Here is a 17,855-nt window from a genome sequence, read left to right on the forward strand (position 1 = left end):
CCCATGACGTGGGTGAACGCGAGGCCGTGAGAAATGGGACCATCCGGGGCCCTGGCGGGTCGCAAGGCACCAGGAGTCCGGGACGGCGGCTTAGCTGGGGTGCAGGGAGAGGGCGGGCTCGCGAAGGGCGCCTGCAGGCCCGGGGCTTCCACGCCGACTGGCAGGTGTGCGGGGCCGGGCCCGGCGCAGCCAGCCACGGCTGCTCTGTGCAGGCTCTTTCACCTCCCGGGGCGGCCCCGGCCCGACGCAGCCGCGCTCTCCCGGAGGCAGCTCCGTGCACCGCGAGGCCCAGCCCCTCCGGAACCCCACCCAAGCCCACGAGGCAGGCTGTTCTGGAGCGCAGAGAGTCACCAGGACTCGGGCAAGGGGGCCGGCGCAAGGTCACGAAGCCGGCAGGTGGAGGAAGCGCTCTCGAACCCAGAGCCCGACCAAGGTCACTGGGCCACTCCCGGCGGGCCAGGGCCGGGCGGCCTGCCTGGTGCATCCCGGGGGCCTGGCCAGCCTGCCGCACTCGGGGGGCGGGGCGCGGGGCGCGGGGCTCAGGGCGCCGGGGCGTGTGCGTGCCTGTCAAAGAGGCGGAACTCCTCGCTCCAGCCCTGTAGTTCGTCCACCGCGGGCGACGGATCCCCGCGCCGGCCCGGCCCTTCCGCCCAACTACAACTCCCAGAAGGCTAAGCTGCGCGGGCGTGGCCGGGCGGTGCGGACAGCGTCGGTGACGTCACCGGCGCAGCCGGCAGCCTCCTCCCCAGCCCACCCCCTCGCGGCGTCCGGGCACTCGGCCGCGCGCAGCCTGACGGGAATCGTGGTCATTCCGCCGAGTGCCCGCAGCGGCAACGCGGGCGCGTGGACTACAACTCCCAGCGTGCCCTGCGCGCCGACGCTCGTTAACGGCGGGAGGGGGCGGGCGAGGGAGGGGGGAGCGGCGTTCGGGAGGGCGGAGTAAGGCGGGGGGGGGAGGGCGCCCACACCCCTCCCCCTCCCCGCCGCTCCTTCCCCCTCCCCCGACGTAAACTGGGATCCCTTTCCCCTTGTGTCCGCCATATTGGACTCTAACTCTGGTCAGCGGCGGCGCCGGGCCCGGTGGACTCGCCGTTCCTCCCGCCCAGCGGCCTCCCCGCAGCTCCCGCCCGCCCGGCCCTCCTGGCCCTCCCCGCCCGCAGGCGACCCCGCGCAGCGCCCCCCGCCCTCGGCCGGCCGGAGCGCCCTGCCGCCGCCTAAGCCTCCCCGCCTTCCCCGCCCTCCGCCGCCGCCCGCGGCCCCGCGCCCGCTCCGCGCCCTCTCCCCGCCCGCCCGCCATGAGCCCGGCCGACGCCAAGCGCGGGGCCAAGCGCCGGAAGAACAAGCGGGGCGGCGGCGGCGGCTCGGGCGGGGGCAACGGCGGCGCGGGCGGCGGCAAGGCCGGCCCGGCGGCGGTGCTGCGCGGCTCCCAGGCCGTGGGCCTGGCGGCTCCGGGCGGCGCGGCGGCGGCCAACGGGCCCCTCGGCGCGGGCGCGGGCGCGGGCGGCGCCGCCCCCGGAGGCTACTTCGAGGTAAGCAGCGGCGGGGCGGGGGCGGGGGCGGGGTGGGCGGGCGGACCCGGGCTGGCCTCCCGCCGGGGGCCCGGCTCTGCGCGGGTAACGGGCGGGCGCGGGGCCGGGCCGGGCCGGGCGGGAGCTGCGGGGAGGCCGCGGGCCGCTGGCGCCGTGACAGCCCTCCCGCGGGGCCGGCGAGCGCGGGGGACCGGCTGCCCGCGCCAGGTGCCGGCATCTCCTGGGTGCGGCGCGCCGCGCTGCCTGCGCCTCTGCCCACCTGCGCGGTGCTGTCACGGACCCGGGGCTGCTGCCATCCCGCCCCGCGCCGAGCTCGTCCTTGAAATTGCTCGTGTGCAATTCCAGAATAATTAGGAGTCAGGTGACGAGCGGGGCTTCCCTTCGGAGTCGAGCGTGCTTTCAAAGGTTGTGTCACGGTGCCTCCCTTCTCCATCCCTCGCGAGGGGTGACTGAGCAGCGCCCTCACAGAAGTTTTCTTTTTCTGCTCCGATTTGGTCGTTTGAAAGCTACCTGACAGTCTCTCGGAGCCCTGGCTCTTCGCCTCCAGCTTCTTAAAAAAGTTTTCAGGGGTAATGGGTGGTCTGGTGACTCGGGCACGTATTTAGTGTTTGGGCTTGAGGAATTTGAAAAGTACTTTTTTTTTTTTTTTTTTTTCTGTGTTTACGAAAGCAGCGAGCACACGCTGCATCTCCCGGTGGTGGTGGGTTGCTGCACCTTTGTTAGGCGGTTGGTCCCAGCACTTGAGAAGACACAATGGTAGTGCGAGGGTGTGCGCTTGACAGGCATTTCCAGTTCGTTCCAGTGGCTCCTGAAGGATCATGGACTTTAACAAAGTTGGGTGGTTACAACTGAAATCAGGTTGTTTTAAAGATCTTTGCAATTAAGAGAGAGCCTCATTAGGAGCATTTGCGGTGCCAGATTATGACACATGAATTGTGTGCAAGATGCTCAGTACTGTGTTGGGATGGTATGCAGTGAGAGCAGATAAGGAACGATTGCATACGGCGTGGCTTTCTGATGCTTTTGCTGTAAGTGAACATACAGCAACGTATGTGTCCTTTAGTTTCAGTTTAAAGTCCCTTCAGCCTCTGCTGTAGTGGAGTAATAAGTGCTCTTGTTGGAGCTTTCTTTAGATGATATTGCTACCTTTGTTGGGATCCTGGATGGTAGCCCTGGCCTTCAGCCTCCAGAGGCTAACCTTTCCAATACTCTGGACAGGGAAACAGGTACAGTTGTTGGGATCAGGGGTGAGGTTTAGGCGTTTGGATCCTGGGCTGTAAATTAAGGGCAGTGTTTGCTGCTGCTGGGGAGGTGAGGGTAGAAGGTCTGCCTGTGCAAATCCTTTACAAAAATGTGGATGATACTTGTTGTATCTTGGTGTAAAGTAGAACATTTATGTTGATTCAGTAAAAACAAGTTTGTGGTACCATTGTTTCGGGTTTTAATAAATCCCATTTACTTTGCAATACTTAGGTAGAATAGTCTTCTTTTAGGCTATTCTAACCACGTTAAATTCATATGTAACCATTTATCAAGTATTATTATCATCATTATTTTATTTTTTAGAGAGTGAGAGTTACATGCAGGCTACAGAGGGAGAGAAACTGTCAAGCCGGCTCCACACCCAGCAGGAGCCCCTCGCCCATGAGATCATGAGCTGAGCGGAAACCAAGAGTTGGACCCTTAACCGATTGAGCCTCTCAGGCACCCCCATCTAGTATTCTTCTTGACAGAACTGTCTTACTCTGTTAAACTTCTGAATCAAGGTTTTTGACCATGAACCCCTGTAAGAAATAAGACTAAGACCTGTAGTGTATACTTCTGCTTACACAACAAAAATTTTAATATTAATAATATTCCAGTACTTTTTAATCTTTTTAATTCTGTTCCATTTCATTAATAAAGTGGTTGTGGTACACAGAATTACTTTACTGTGTACCATTGATTCGTGACCTGCACCTTGAAAAACACTTTCTTTTACTGTATTTTATTTTATTTTATTTTTTAAAGATTTATTTATTTATGATAGACATAGAGAGAGAGAGGCAGAGACACAGGGGGAGGGAGAAGCAGGCTCCATGCCGGGAGCCCGACGTGGGACTCGATCCCGGGGCTCCAGGATCGCGCCCTGGGCCAAAGGCAGGTGCCAAACCGCCAAGCCACCCAGGGATCTCCTCTTTTACTGTATTTTAAAGTTTTATAGTTCTATCGTGAGCTTTAAAATTTCTTTGCAAGTATTTTTGATAACTGTGAAACATACCCACGGTGACAGGGCTAAAAGTGTTCTTGACACTGATCATAAAAATCCTTATTGTAATCCTGAAGGCTCTGGATTCTTTCCCCAAGAAGGTGAGCTGTTTGGGGGAATCTTGTCTGGTGCAGAAGAGGCACCCCAGAACAGTTGTTGTCAACAAATAACAGGGAGTGGGTACCGGCCCTCCATTTCCGGGAGAAGCTTATGATTGACTTCAGGGGTGCATCTTTTCCATTCTATGCGGGGTCACCAGACCAGAAAGTGCCTGAGAGAGAAGTAAGAGTGGAAGCACTGTGTTGATTCTCAGGAGGGGTCCTGTGTGTTGGAAATAGCCCTGAGTGTTAAACCTACGACCGCCTTCCCCAGAGCAGCTGCTCAGGCAGAGGGCCTTTCTGCATGTGGGCGGCTTCTACATAGAAGCAAGAGCTGAGAGGCCAGTAGGAAAACATCATGTAGCTAGTAGAGTTTTTGACCTACCAAAACCTGCGGGATACAAATTGGATAGGCTCTGCCCCCTCAGGCAAGGTGTCAAACCTCACGCTGCCTTGGTGTTCTAAGTAATGTGGCACCTAGCTCCTAGGGTTATTGTAAGAATTAAATAAACAGTGCCTGGTAACACATAATGTGCTGTGTATGTGCATAGTCATTAATTTCCAGGAGGCTGGGTTGGACTTTATTTGGGGATTTTGCCACAGGATGATTTTGATCAAGCTTTTTCTGCTTGTGAAATGGGAAAACCTTGTACAGTTAAGAATGGTGAACATGAATGGGTCTTGTATAAGGCCTTGTTCTAATAGCCTTGTTCTGCAGTCTGCTCTGATGTGTTAGTAAAGGGTTGGCTCTGAAATGAAAAGTTGGTAGGTGAAGGGTGTTGTGACTAGATCTTACTATTTTGCATTTCTTTTTAAAAAAAAAATATTTATTTATTTATTTATGAGGGAGAGATAGAGGAAAAGCTAGGGTGGAGGTGGGGGGCAGAGGGAGAGGGAGAAGCAGGGTCCTCACTGAGCTGGGAGCCTGATGTGGGGCGCTTGATCCCAGGACCCCAAGATCATGACCTGAGCCAAACGCAGATGCTTAACTGACTGAGCCACCCAGGCACCCCATGCCTTTTATGTTTTTTTTTTAATTTTATTTTTTTTAAAAGATTTTATTTATTCATTCATGAGAGACACACGGAGAGAGAAAGGCAGAGACATAGAGGGAGAAGCAGGCTCCCTACAAGGAGCCCAGTGTGGGACTCGATCACGTCCTGAGCTGAAAGCAGATGCTCAACTGCTGAGCTACCCAGATGTCCCATGCATTTCTATTTTAAATGTAATTTTCATAACGTTTGTGATGTATTAAGTGAAAAAGGAAGCTTACAAAATAGAAAATGTTTGTTGTACAGACCCGCTTTTGTAAAATATCTGTGTGTATATATATTTGCATAGAAAAGTCTGATAGGGTATGCATCAAAATATTTTGTGGTGGAAATTCTGATGGCTTTCTTTTTTTTTTCCTTTCTGCACATGCCTCAAGCTTTAAGACTTTTCTACAGTGAGTGTTACTTGTAGAGCAAAAAAAAAAAAAGAATACTTTTACAACCTGATATTACTAACATTTTTTTCTTTCTCTTTTTGTTTTTAAGATTTTATTTATTTGAGAGAGAGAGAATGAGTACGAGTAGGGAGAGGGGAGAGGTAGAGGAAGAGGAAGAAGCAGACTTCCCAGTGGGCAGGGAGCCTAACTTCGGACTCTATCCCAGGACCTGGAGATCATGACCCGAGCCAAAGGTAGCCACTTAACCAAATGAGTGGTCGCCCCACATCATTTTTCAAATAAAACTGATTTGAGCTTTTTCTATTTTTATTTTTTATTTTTTTTTTTGCTTTTTCTATTTTTAATAGTCAATATATGCAAAATGTATTTACACCATCAGAATCCTGTTTCCTGAATAGGTGTGCAAAATTAAGTCATGCACATATTATTTACAAAACCCAGAATTCCTCTATTATGGAAATTGACCCATGTCACTAGCTGTTGGAATATCAAGTTACATATAGTTTACACTCAACTCATGGAGGGCTCAAAAGGGAGTTTAGAGCTATTTTTATAATGCTGTTAGAGATTTATAAAAGGAAGCCATTTGGGGGTAGGGATCAAAGTACATTTTCAAACAGGGATATTAAAATTGTGAAGTCAGAGAAACCTGTTGTAGTGTAGGCGGCATTTGTAACAATATGAATCCTTTTCATTGATGAAAAGGTGGCAAGAAGGAGATAATGTTAGTAATGTCTAAAGGTTATCCTACAAGTATATTCAGAGTTAGATGGTATAATTATGGATTTGGGGGTACGTTGGATGTGTTGCAGAAATTGCTGCTGTGATAAAATGAGGTTCAGTCATAACTTTCTAGTTCGCATTTGCCTTAATGACCTGAGGATGTATGTCAAATAAAGATCTAGAACCTTAATGTGCTTTAAGTAAGATTAACAATTTGATGAAGCTGCAAAGAGCATCTCTTTGATTCAGCATTTTATGTATGTGTACACCAGTGTAACTAATATATCAAGATATAAAATACAGATAAAGAATATTCCCAGTACCCTAGAATGCTCCCTTGTTCCCCTTTGCAGTCATCCCCACCAACTCTTCTTGTGAATTTTGGCTTTATTTGAATTTCACGTAAAAGTACTCTGCCAGTGCTCTGGCTCAACATTGAGATGCAGCCATGTTGTTGAGGTAGCAGCTCATCATTGTGTTTCATGGCGTGCGGTTTTCCATTGTGTGAATATACCATAGGTTATTCATTCTATTATTGATGGACATATATATGGGTTATTTTATGTTATGACTGATATGCACCTTCCTGTACATGTCTTCTGTTGAACGTGAGTACTCATTTCAGTCCAGTGTATATCTGTATATATCTGGAGTGGAATTGCTAAGTGTACATGTAGTTTGACTTTAGTAGATACTGCCAGGCAGTTTTTCTAAGTGGTTTTATTGTATACTAATTAAAAAATTAACATGTAGTGAAATTGATGTTTTAAAATGTACTGGCGGATTTAACACATATATAGATTAATGTATCCATTATCACTGTTAGGATACAGAATGGTTTCATTACCCTCAAAAGCTCCCTCATGGAATCCCTGTGAGATCACACTCTCTCCCACCCCTAAACTCTTGGCAGCCAGTACTTTGTTACTATGATTTTATCTTTTGGAGAAGTCATTTAAATGGAATCATATAGTATGTAACTTATTGAGACTGGTTTATTTCACTCAGCATGCCTAACAACTTTGAGACTCATCTGAATTGTTCCTTTTTACTGCTGAGTAGTATTCCATTATATGGATGTACCACAGTTTATCCATTTTCCCCACGGTGGATGTTGAGGTTCTTTCCAGTTTTTTGTGAAAATAAATACAGCTGCTATATTTGTGTACAGGTTTTTTGTATGGAAGTAAATTTTCATTTTTCTAGTGTTTTCGTATTTACTAAGGTGTGGGTGCTGGGTAATATGGTAATATATATATTTTTAAAGATTTTACTTATTTGAGAGAGAGAACAGAGAGGAGAGGCAGATGGAGAGAGAGAAGCAGACTCCCCGCTAAGCAGGGAGCCTGACTCGGGGCTCCATTTAGGGACCCTGAGATGGTGACCTTGAGCCCAAGGCAGATGCTTCACCCACTGAGCCACCCAGGCTCCCCCGGTCATATGGTAATATAAGAAACTGCCCAACTATTTTCAGAGTGGCCTTACCTATTCTTTCAACTTCTGCCAGCAATGTATGAGAGTTCCAGTTACTCGGCATCCTTGGTAGCACTTGATATTGTCAGTAGTTTTTATTTTAAGCATTTTAATAGGTGTGGTGTGGTTTTAATTTGCATTTCCCTAATGACTACTGATACTGAACACTTCATGTGTTTGCCATTCTTGTATCCTCTTGGGTGAAGTATTTATTCAGACTTTGCGTATTTTTAATTGGATTATTTCCTTACTTTTGAGTTTTTATAGTTTATAATTCTGATAGGAATCTTAGGATGGATTTGTAATTCGCAAACCTTTTTTTTTTTTTTAAAGATTTTATTTATTTATTCATGAGAAACACAGAGAGGAGAGAGAGAGAGAGGCAGAGACACAGGCAGAAGGAGAAGCAGACTCCATGCAGGGAGCCCAACATGGGACTCGATCCTGGGTCTCCAGGATCACGCCCTGGGCTGAAGATGGCACTAAACCGTTGAGCCACCCGGGCTGCCCCAAACTTTTTTTTTTTTTTTCAGTCTGTATCTTGTATTTTTATTCTATTAATTGTTTTTATTTCTTTCAAGGAAAAAAATTAATTTTGATGAAGTTCAGCTTTTTTCTTTTATGAATCACAATTTTTGGTGTCATATCTAAGAACTCTGTTTTGTAAAACCTCAGATTATAAGGATTTTTTTTCTCCTCTTGTTTTCTTCTGGAAGTTTCATAGTTTTACATTTAGATCTGTGATTCATTTTGAGTTAATTATATATAAGGTATCATATTCAGATAGGGATTTTTTTTAGTTTGTTTTTTGTTTTGTTTTTGGGCATATGGGTGTCAGGTTGTTCCAGGCCCTTTTGTTGAAAGGATATCCTTTCTCCATTGAATTGACTTTTCACCTGTGTTAGAAATTAGTTGGCCTTATTTAAGTGGGTTGTTTCTGTACTCTCTCTTCTGTTCCATTGATTTATAGGTCTATTTCATTGCCTATACCTCATGTCTTAATTATTGCAAGTCTTAAAATTGAGCAAGGTGATTTCTCCAACTTTATTTTTTTTTTTATTTCTCCAACTTTAAAGAAAAAAATTTTGACTATTTAGTTGTTTTGCTTTCCATACATTTTAGAATCAGCTTGCCTGTATTTACAAATAATGCTTCTGGGATTTGAATGGAATAGTCCTAAATCCATAGATCAGTTTGATGGAGAATTGACACATTTATTATTTTGAGTCTTCCAATTTGTGAACATGGTATGCATCTCTATTTGGTGATCTTTGATTTTGTTTTTTTATTGAAATATAATTGACATTTAATTTGTGTTTGATTCCTTTCGTTGTTGTTTTGTAGTTTCCAACAGATAAGAGTCTGTACATGTTTTGTTAGATTTATATATAAGTAATACATTTTGCCAACTTTCTAAATGTGCTTTTGAAAAATTTGTTTTACTTATGTATAATTAGTATAGAGAAATGTAATTTTTTTGTGTTTATCTTCTGTCCTTTGATCTTGCTAAAATCGTATTCTGGGAACTTTGGGGTGGATTCATTGGAATTTTCTGTGTAGACAATCATGGTGTCTGGGTAGTGATTTTTTTCTTGTTTTCCATTCCATACACCTTTTCTTTCTTTATTGCACTGGCTAGGACTTGTACTACAATTTCCTTGTTCTGATTTTAGATTGAAAGCATTCAGTATTTCACCATAAAGTATGTCTCCTGTAGATTTTTGTTGATGTTCATTATTAGGCTGAGGAAATTCCTTTCTACTTCTAGTTGCCTGAGAGTCTTATTAGTGGATGTTGGATTTTATCAAATGCTTTTTTGAATCAAATTGATGTGATCATGTAGTTTTTCCTTATTAGACTGTTAATGTGGTAGATCACCTTAATGATTTTTGACTATTGAGCCGGCTTTGCATTCCTGGAATGAACCCTGCTTGGTCATGGTATATTACTTTTTCAGTTGCTTGAATTTAGTAGTATTTTGTTGAGCTTTATTGTATCTGTTTTCTTGAACTCTGTCAGTAGTTTTCTTGTACTATTGTTCTTGGCCAGATATGGTATCAGCATCATGTTGGCCTCATTAAGTAACTTAGGGAAGTGGTCCTTTCTCTCTGTTATAGTGTGTGCTTTTCAAAGATTTGGTCGATTTCCTCTAAGTTGTTGAATTTAAGTATGTAGAGTTGTCTTAGTATTCTACTATAATTTGTAATATGTCTGGGGGTCTGCAGTGATGCCCCCTCTTTTACTTTTTTTTTTTTTTTTTTTAAGATTCTACCCATTTGACAGAGAGAGGGCGAGTGCGAGCATACAAGCAAGGGGAGTAGCAGTCGAAGGGAAAGGAAGATGCAGGGTCCCTGCCAAGCAGAGAGCCTGACATGGAGCTGGATCCCAGAACCCTGGGATCATGACCTGAGCGGAAGGCAGACACTCAACCAACTGAGCCACTCAGGCGCACCGCCCCCCCAAAGGGGGGAATGATTTTTTTCATTCTTAATATTATGATGATTCTTTTTTTCCTGCCAGTCTTTAGAGGTTCCTCAAGTGTTTTTTTTTTTTTTTTTAATTCATTTATTCACGATAGAGAGAGAGAGGAAGACACAGGCAGAGGGAGAAGCAGGCTCCATGCCGGGAGCCCGACGTGGGACTCGATCCTGGGACCCCAGGATCGTGCCCTGGGCCAAAGGCAGGCGCCAAACTGCTGAGCCACCCAGGGATCCCCAAGTGTTTTTTTTTTTTAAATTTAATTTTATTTAAATTCAATTAATTAACATGTAGTGGTTATTAGTTAGTTTCAGAGGTAGAGTTCAGTGATTGATCAGTTGCATGTAACATCCGGTGCCCATTATATCACGTGCCCTCCTTAATGCCCATCACCCAATAGCCCTGTCCCCCCTCACCTCTAGCAACCCTCAGTTTGTCTCCTATGATTAAGAATCTCTTAGGGTTTGTCTTCCTCTTTGATTTCATCTTATTTTTCCCTCCCTTCTATGATCCTGTTGTGTTTCTTAAATTCCACATATGAGTGAAATCATATGATAATTCCCTTTCTCTGACTGACTTATTTGCTTAGCATAATACCCTCTAGTTCCATCATTGTAAATGGTAAGATTTCCTCCTTTTTTTTTTTTAAGATTTATTTATTTATTTATTCAGAGAGAGTGAGAGAGAGGCAGAGACACAGGCAGAAGGAGAAGCAGGCTCCATGCGGGAAGCCCGAAGGGACTCGATCCCGGGTCTCCAGGATCACACCCTGGGCTGCAGGCGGTGCTAAACCGCTGTGCCCCTGGGGCTGCCCATATTTCCTCCCTTTTTTGATGGCTGAGTAATATTCCATTGTCTGTATATACCACATATTCTTTATTCTTTCATCTGTCGACGGACATCTGAGCTCTTTCCATAGTTTGGCTATTGTGGATGTTGTTGCTGTAAACCTTGGGGTGCAGGTACCCCTTCGGATCACTACATTTGTATCTGGGTAAAGGCCCAGGAGTACAATTCCTGAGTCTTAGGGTAGCTCTATTTTCATTTTTTTGAGGAATCTCTGTACTGCTTTCCAGAGTGGCTGTATGGTTCCTCAAGTTTTTAATCTTTTTGAAGAACCAGCTTTTTGTTTTATTGATTTTTTCCCTTTATTTTTCTGGTTTTGATTTTTATTTATTTATTTATTTAGGTTCTGCTTTAATACTTGCTTTGGGCTTATTTCGATTTTTCTTTCTCTAATTCCTTAGAAGCTTAGATTATTTTTTTAAAAAGATTTTATTTATTTATTCGTGAAAGACACAGAGAGAGGGGCAGAGACCTAGGCAGAGGGAGAAGCAGGCTCCCTGTGGAGAGCCTGATGTAGGACTTGATCTCAGGACCCTGGGATCATGACCTGAGCTGAAGGCAGATGCTCAACCACTGAGGCCCCCGAGGTGCCCCCAGAGGTTTAGATTATTGATTTGAGACCATTCTTCTTTTCTCTAACATATGTATATAGTGCTTTAAGCCAGACTTTTGCTATATCTCACAAATTTTGGTATGTTGTACTTTCATTTTAATTCAGTTTAGATTATTTTCTGATTTTTCTTGAATTTCCTTCTTGACTCACAGGTTATTTAGAAGTACGTTTATTTTCCTGTTACCGTTCTGTTACTGAGTTCTAGTCTCATTCCAGTATGATCAGGAAACATGCTTTGTGTGATTTTAATTCTTAAAAGAAAAAAAAAGATTAAGATTGTATGATTTATCTTGGTGAGTTTTGCTTATACACATAAAATAAATATATTCTGCTGTTATTGAGTGGAGTGTTTTCTGAATGTCCTTTAGTTCCAGTCAGTGATGATTTCTTGAATTCTTTTATATTCTTGCCGATTTTTTGTTTCCTGGTACTTAGTTGCTGAGTTGTGTTGGAATCTGATTAAAGTTGTGGATTTCTTTTTTTTTTTTTTTTTTTTAAGATTTTATTTATTTATTTGTTCATAGAGAGGCAGAGACAGAAGACAGAGAGAGAAGCAGGCTCCATGCAGGGAGCCTGACGTGGGACTCCATCCCAGGACTTCAGGATCACACCCTGGGCTGCAAGTGGCGCTAAACCACTTCGCCACCGCCACCGGGGCTGCCCCAAGTTGTGGATTTCTTGATTTCTAAGAGTTTGTTTCATTTTTGTTTCATGTATTTTGGAGCTCTGTTTTTTGGTGCGTATATATACATTTGAGATTGTTATGTTGTCTTGGTGAAATGGCCCTTTTATTTATTTTTTAAAAGATAAATAGATAAATTTTTTATCTATTTATTCATGAGAGACACAGAGAAAGAGAGAGGCAGAGACACAGGCAGAGGGAGAAGCAGGCCCTATGCAGGGAGCCCGATGTGGGACTCAGTCCCCGGATTCCAGGATCACGACCTGAGCTGGAGGCAGATGCCCAACTGCTGAGCCACCCAGGCGTCCCATCTGATGGTTTTCTTGGCTCTGGAGTCTACTTTATCTGATACTAACATAACCACTCTAGCTTTCTTTTCATTACTATTTGCATAGTATATCTTTCCTATTTAATTTTAACCTATCTATATAATTATATTTGAAGTGTGTTTTTTACAGATAGTTGCTTGATTAATTTTCATTGTTTATATTCATATTTTTACCTTTAATTATGAGGTATATGTGAAATATGTTTATTAATTTGAGGCCTTTTTTTTCCTGACCTAGTTACTAGTAGAATATATATTTGGTGCTAGTATGAGTTGCTTCTGTGCATTGTATAGCTTTCTTTATTGGACTCTTGACCCTGTAGGCTTTCTGAACTCATTTGTTGGAATACACTATCATGGAGACACAAACTGTCTTTAGAGAGACTTTAACCAGTATGAGTTGGGATCAAATAATTTGTATCTCATGAACCTACAAAGCATTTATGTGTGTATGTATGTATGTATTTATATTTTTACTGTAGAAATCAATTTTATTTTCTCACCCTCTTAGAGTAATCCCAAGAATGTATGTGGCATTGAATTATCACATTTCCTATGGAAATTGACTTTTTTCCATATATTTTCATAGAATGCAAAGGAGCTTTCTCTCTCTCTCTCTTTTTAAGATTTTATTTTTAACTAATCTCTACAGCCAGTGTGGGGCTTAAACCCTAAGATCAAGAGTTGCTTACTCTACTGAGCTATCCAGGCGCCCCGACATTTAACCCTTAAATATATATATTTTAAAGATTTTATTTATTTATTCATGAGAGACAGAGAGAGGCAGAGACACAGGCAGAGGGAGAAGCAGGCTTCATGCAGGGAGTCCGATGCAGGACTCAATCCCGGGACTCCAGGATCACGCCCTGGGCCAAAGGCAGGCGCCAAACCGCTGAGCCACCAAGGGATCCCCTTACCCTTAAATATTTTGAGTACATCATGAAACTGAGTGAGAAGTTGGGGAATTTAACTTCTTATGGCCCACAATTTTTTATTTTTAAAGATTGATTTATTTATTAGAGAAAGAGGGAGAGAGAGACATAGAATCTTTTTTTTTTTAAGATTTTTTTAAAAAAAATTTATTCATGAGAGACACAGGGAGACAGAGGCAGAGACAGAGGCAGAGACAGAGGCAGAGGGAAAAGCAGGCTCTATGCAGGGAGCCAGACGGACGTGGGACTCAGTCCCTGGTCTCCAGGATCACGCTCTGGACTGAAGGCGGTGCTAAACCATGAGCCACCAAGGCTACCCGAGACAGAATCTTTTTTTTTTTTTTTAAGTTTTTTTTTTTTTAATTTTTTTTATTTATGATAGTCACAGAGAGAGAGAGAAAGAGAGAGGCAGAGACATAGGCAGAGAGAGAAGCAGGCTCCATGCACCGGGAGCCCAATGTGGGATTTGATCCTGGGTCTCCAGGATCGCGCCCTGGGCCAAAGGCAGGCGCCAAACCACTGCACCACCCAGGGATCCCCCGAGACAGAATCTTAAGTGGACTCTGCTGAGTGCAAGCCCAACAGGGGGCTCGATCCTACAACTCTGAGATCACAACCCAAGGCGAAACCAAGAGTTAGACAATCAGCTGTGTCACCCAGGTACTCCAGCCTGGATTTTTTTTTTTTTTTAAGATTTCATTTATTCATGAGAGACACAGATAGAGAGGCAGAGACACAGGCAGAGGGAGAAGCAGGCTCCATGCAGGAAGCCCCATGCAGGACTCGATCCCAAGTATCCCTGGATTTTTTTTTTTTTTTAAATAAACTTTAAATTTTGGGATGCCTGGGTGGCTCAGTGGTTGGGTCAGCGTTCGGCTCCGGGTGTGATCCCGGAGTCCGGGAGCTAAAATTATTTTTAGCTGCCTCATCTGTGGAATGGGAAGATTAATTTTTATCTTCCTGAGGGAACTTCTGCCAAAAGCTAATTAATATATATGTTTAAAGTATGGTAGTAATTTTATATTAATGCCAAAATTCAGTGGAATTGTTAACTAATAGTTTGCTACAATCTAATTTCCTTTTTTTTTTTTTTTCTCCTTTTCCTAATTCTTTTCTTTTTTCCCCTAATGCTTGGCAATTACTCCACTGGTGAAAGTAGCCTGGGAGGGTAAACATTCTCTATTGTGCCTGCTCAGAGATTGGCCTTCTCTTTTGAGGTACTGAAAGTGAGGACCTGTGAAGGACCAGGCCCACCTCGAGAATGGGGTTGCCAGCCCCTTGCAAAGCTGTGTGGTTGCTTTAAATAAAGAAATCCCAGAACTGAATTCTTGACTCTGCTTATAGTACTGTTACTTTCTGTTTTTAAAAGCGTGAAAAAAATCACTTATTGACTGATTTAAATTGTAGCTACTGTGAATACTCTCCCTTCCTTTAAAAGAATGATAGGTCAGTTATATCTCAGTTTAAAAAATGATTAATAGGAAGGTTGGCTCTGTCAATCAGTCATTTTTTTTTTAAAGATTTTATTTATTTATTCATAGAGATGCAGAGAGAGAGAGAGAGGCAGAGATACAGGCAGAGGGAGAAGCAGGCTCCATGCAGAGAGCCCGACGTGGGACTTGATCCAGGGTCTCCAGGATCACTCCCTGGGCTGTAGGCGGCACTAAACCGCTGCGCCACTGGGGCTGCCCTGTCAATCAGTCATTACTATTCAATCCCTCTCCACAAAGTGTGAGTTGACTGTTATTTTTATGTTTGCAGATGCCCACACCAGTATTCCTGTTGGAATGCTAGGATTGGCAAATCATAGACTCACAGAACTGTAGAACTGGATGGGACAGCAACAGAACACATGCTTTTTGCTGAGATGGTATTTGCTAGTTGAGGAAACCGGGGCCCAAAGAATTGAGTTTGGAAAATCCTTTTAATTGTTCTCATCGGTCTCCTCTCCTGCCCCTTTCAAGCTCCTGGTGGCATTTACGTGACCACCTAACTTACTCTTGTCTCCCTCTCTGTAAATTCATCTTTGTGAGTGTCCTTTGTATGAGCTCCTCCACCCTTTCCACACATAGCTCTGCACTTGCTGAGCATTTGGAAATCCTCCCTTTCCTTTGGGGACACCTTCACTTGTTCTTCCAGGCCTTGCCTGACAGACGCTCTGGTCAGATGAAGAGGTTCCCATTCTTGCTCTTTGCTTCTATCGCCTCTGCTGTCCTGCTGCTGTCCCCACCTGCATCTGAGCCTGTAGCAGTTGCCGTGTTCTGCTGATAGGGTGCAGCTGTGCCCCGTGAGTGGACCCAGTCCTCTTTTCCTCTGCTGGTGTTCGTTCTGCATAGTTTCTCTCCCTTTTTTTGCCTGGTTAACTGCTATTTCCCGCTTGGAAGAAGGACAGGGGCTGTCCCTGTGGGAAGTGTGCCTGCATCATCCTAGGCAAGGCTGTTGCTGGGTTCTTTCTTCAGGGTTCCTTTGGTGTCTCTCCTTAGCTGGGCCATGGCACTTAGAGTGGGTTGTGATCCCTAGTTGATTGAGACATTGTCTTCTAAACTGTGGTCTGTGGCTTACTTAGCACATAGGACTTGCTCAGAAAATGTTTCTCTGGGATCCAGTCTAGTTGATGTGAGCCCCTGCAGTTCCTCCGTCTTTCCCTTTTTTTTTCTGAAATCTATTGTCTTCTTTGTCTTCTAATTTGGAAGAAAGTATCATCCTTTTTTCCAAAGTTAATCTTCTATTCCTGGGATTCTTTTTTTTTTTTTAAGATTTATTTATTTATTCACAATAGAGAGAGAGAGAGAGAGAGAGAGAGAGAGAGAGAGAGAGAGGCAGAGACACAGACAGAGGGAGAAGCAGGCTCTATGCTGGGAGCCCGATGCGGGACTCGATCCCGGGACTCCAGGATCACGCCCTGGGCCAAAGGCAGGCGCCAAACCGCTGAGCCACCCAGGGATCCTCTCTTCCTGGAATTCTTAACTGGTAGATTTTAGAGAGTCTGTTAACCCATGGAAACTTACTGCAAAATTTATATAAGTACATTATCTTGAGATCTCTTCAGAAGCTCTGTTATTTCCCTCCTGGATCTGGAATCTTTTATCCTTTATTGGATTATTTTCCTTAGCATCCACATTTTGAATTTCTCGTCTTCCCTTCCCCAAGTCCTTCTCTTGACCTTGCTTAACTTAACCACTTTAGGTACCTTTCCGTCTGACCTTGTTCTACCTTTTGCTACTAAATAACTTGAAATATTGGTTAATAATACTGGTTGCTTCTACTTTCTTCATCTCCAATTCCTATTTTACTCCCTTATCCATCTACCACTTTAATCACCTTTTCCAGAGGCCAGTAAGTGATCGTATCGTTACCAAATTCTGTAGTTGTTCAATCCTGATGTCCTTTGAGGTTGTTGCATTTGATCTTGCATTTGATCTTTCTGGAACTCTCTTTGCCTTCTTTTTATTTTATTTTTAGAGAGAGTGAGCATGCAAGAGCGACAGCTGGTCTGGAAGGGAGAGGTGAGGGCAGAAGGAGAGAGAGTATCTTAAGCAGTCTCCACACCCAGTGCAGAGCCCTATACAGGGCTCGATCTCACAACTCTGAGATCAAGGTTGGATGCTTAAGCGACTGAGTCACCCAGGCACCCGCTTTTGCCTTCTTTAAATGGCAGTGTCCTGGTTCTCCTTACTCTGGCTTTGGTTGTACTTACTTATTCCTACATTTATAGTACTCACCTTGATGCAGGTGAGTCTACATCCAGTTCTTTCTTATACTTGATAATTTTAGCGTATATTGGTAGAGATTTCTGATAATAGTTAGCAACTTGTATGTTGATCAATCCATCTCTAACATTGTGGTTGTACTTGGTTACTAGAGTGGTGGCTGAGGCCTTTCTTTGTCTCATCTCTGGCAAGTGAACTCAGCCTATACACGTTTAGTCTTAAAGTCTTCTTTACAAAATAGCATGGTGATTTCTTTGCTAGCTGATTTATCAGAGTAAGTTTTTTTTTTAAGATTTATTTTTAAGTAATCTCTGTATACAGCATGGGGTTTGAATTCATAACCCCAAGATCAAGAGTCACATGCTCCACCGACTGAGCCAGCCAGGTGCCCCTCAAAATAAGTTTTTGTCTAAAGATCTCAGGCTAGCTCTGTGTGGTGTTGTGCATCAGATAGTTTCTTTATCTGTCAGGTAGGACTATACTGAGTAATCTTGAAGATCCATCTTTATGCCTCTATGATTGTCAGTCCTTTGGTCACATACTTTCAGAGACCATACATTGGCTGCTGCAGAAGTCTCTGCTGTGAAGTGTGAGAGAGGCAAACTAAGGATGGTGGTTTTGTGGGAAGTGTGTGTTAGTCCTTATATCTTCTGGCAGACATTATGCTTTACAAACATTTGTTACGTGGATTGAGGTTGGCACCCTCACTTGCACTGTATTTCAGAGCCATGAGTCTTGCATGAAT

General features: G+C 44.2%; 1 protein-coding gene across 2 annotated transcripts in view; it reads left to right on the forward strand.

Moving 5' to 3' along the window:
• The first annotated feature begins 1,460 nt into the window (after window positions 1-1,460).
• The window catches only part of FAM193A (family with sequence similarity 193 member A), a 167,617-nt gene continuing 151,222 nt past the window's right edge, over window positions 1,461-17,855 (forward strand). For both annotated transcript variants that reach the window (XM_055326148.1, XM_055326149.1), the window contains exon 1: window positions 1,461-1,529. The gene's annotated coding sequence lies outside the window, so the exon portion shown is untranslated. The remainder of the gene's footprint in view (window positions 1,530-17,855) is intronic.

The sequence above is a fragment of the Nyctereutes procyonoides genome, unplaced genomic scaffold (assembly GCF_905146905.1).
Source record: "Nyctereutes procyonoides isolate TBG_1078 unplaced genomic scaffold, NYPRO_anot_genome, whole genome shotgun sequence".
Taxonomy (NCBI): Eukaryota; Metazoa; Chordata; class Mammalia; order Carnivora; family Canidae; genus Nyctereutes; species Nyctereutes procyonoides.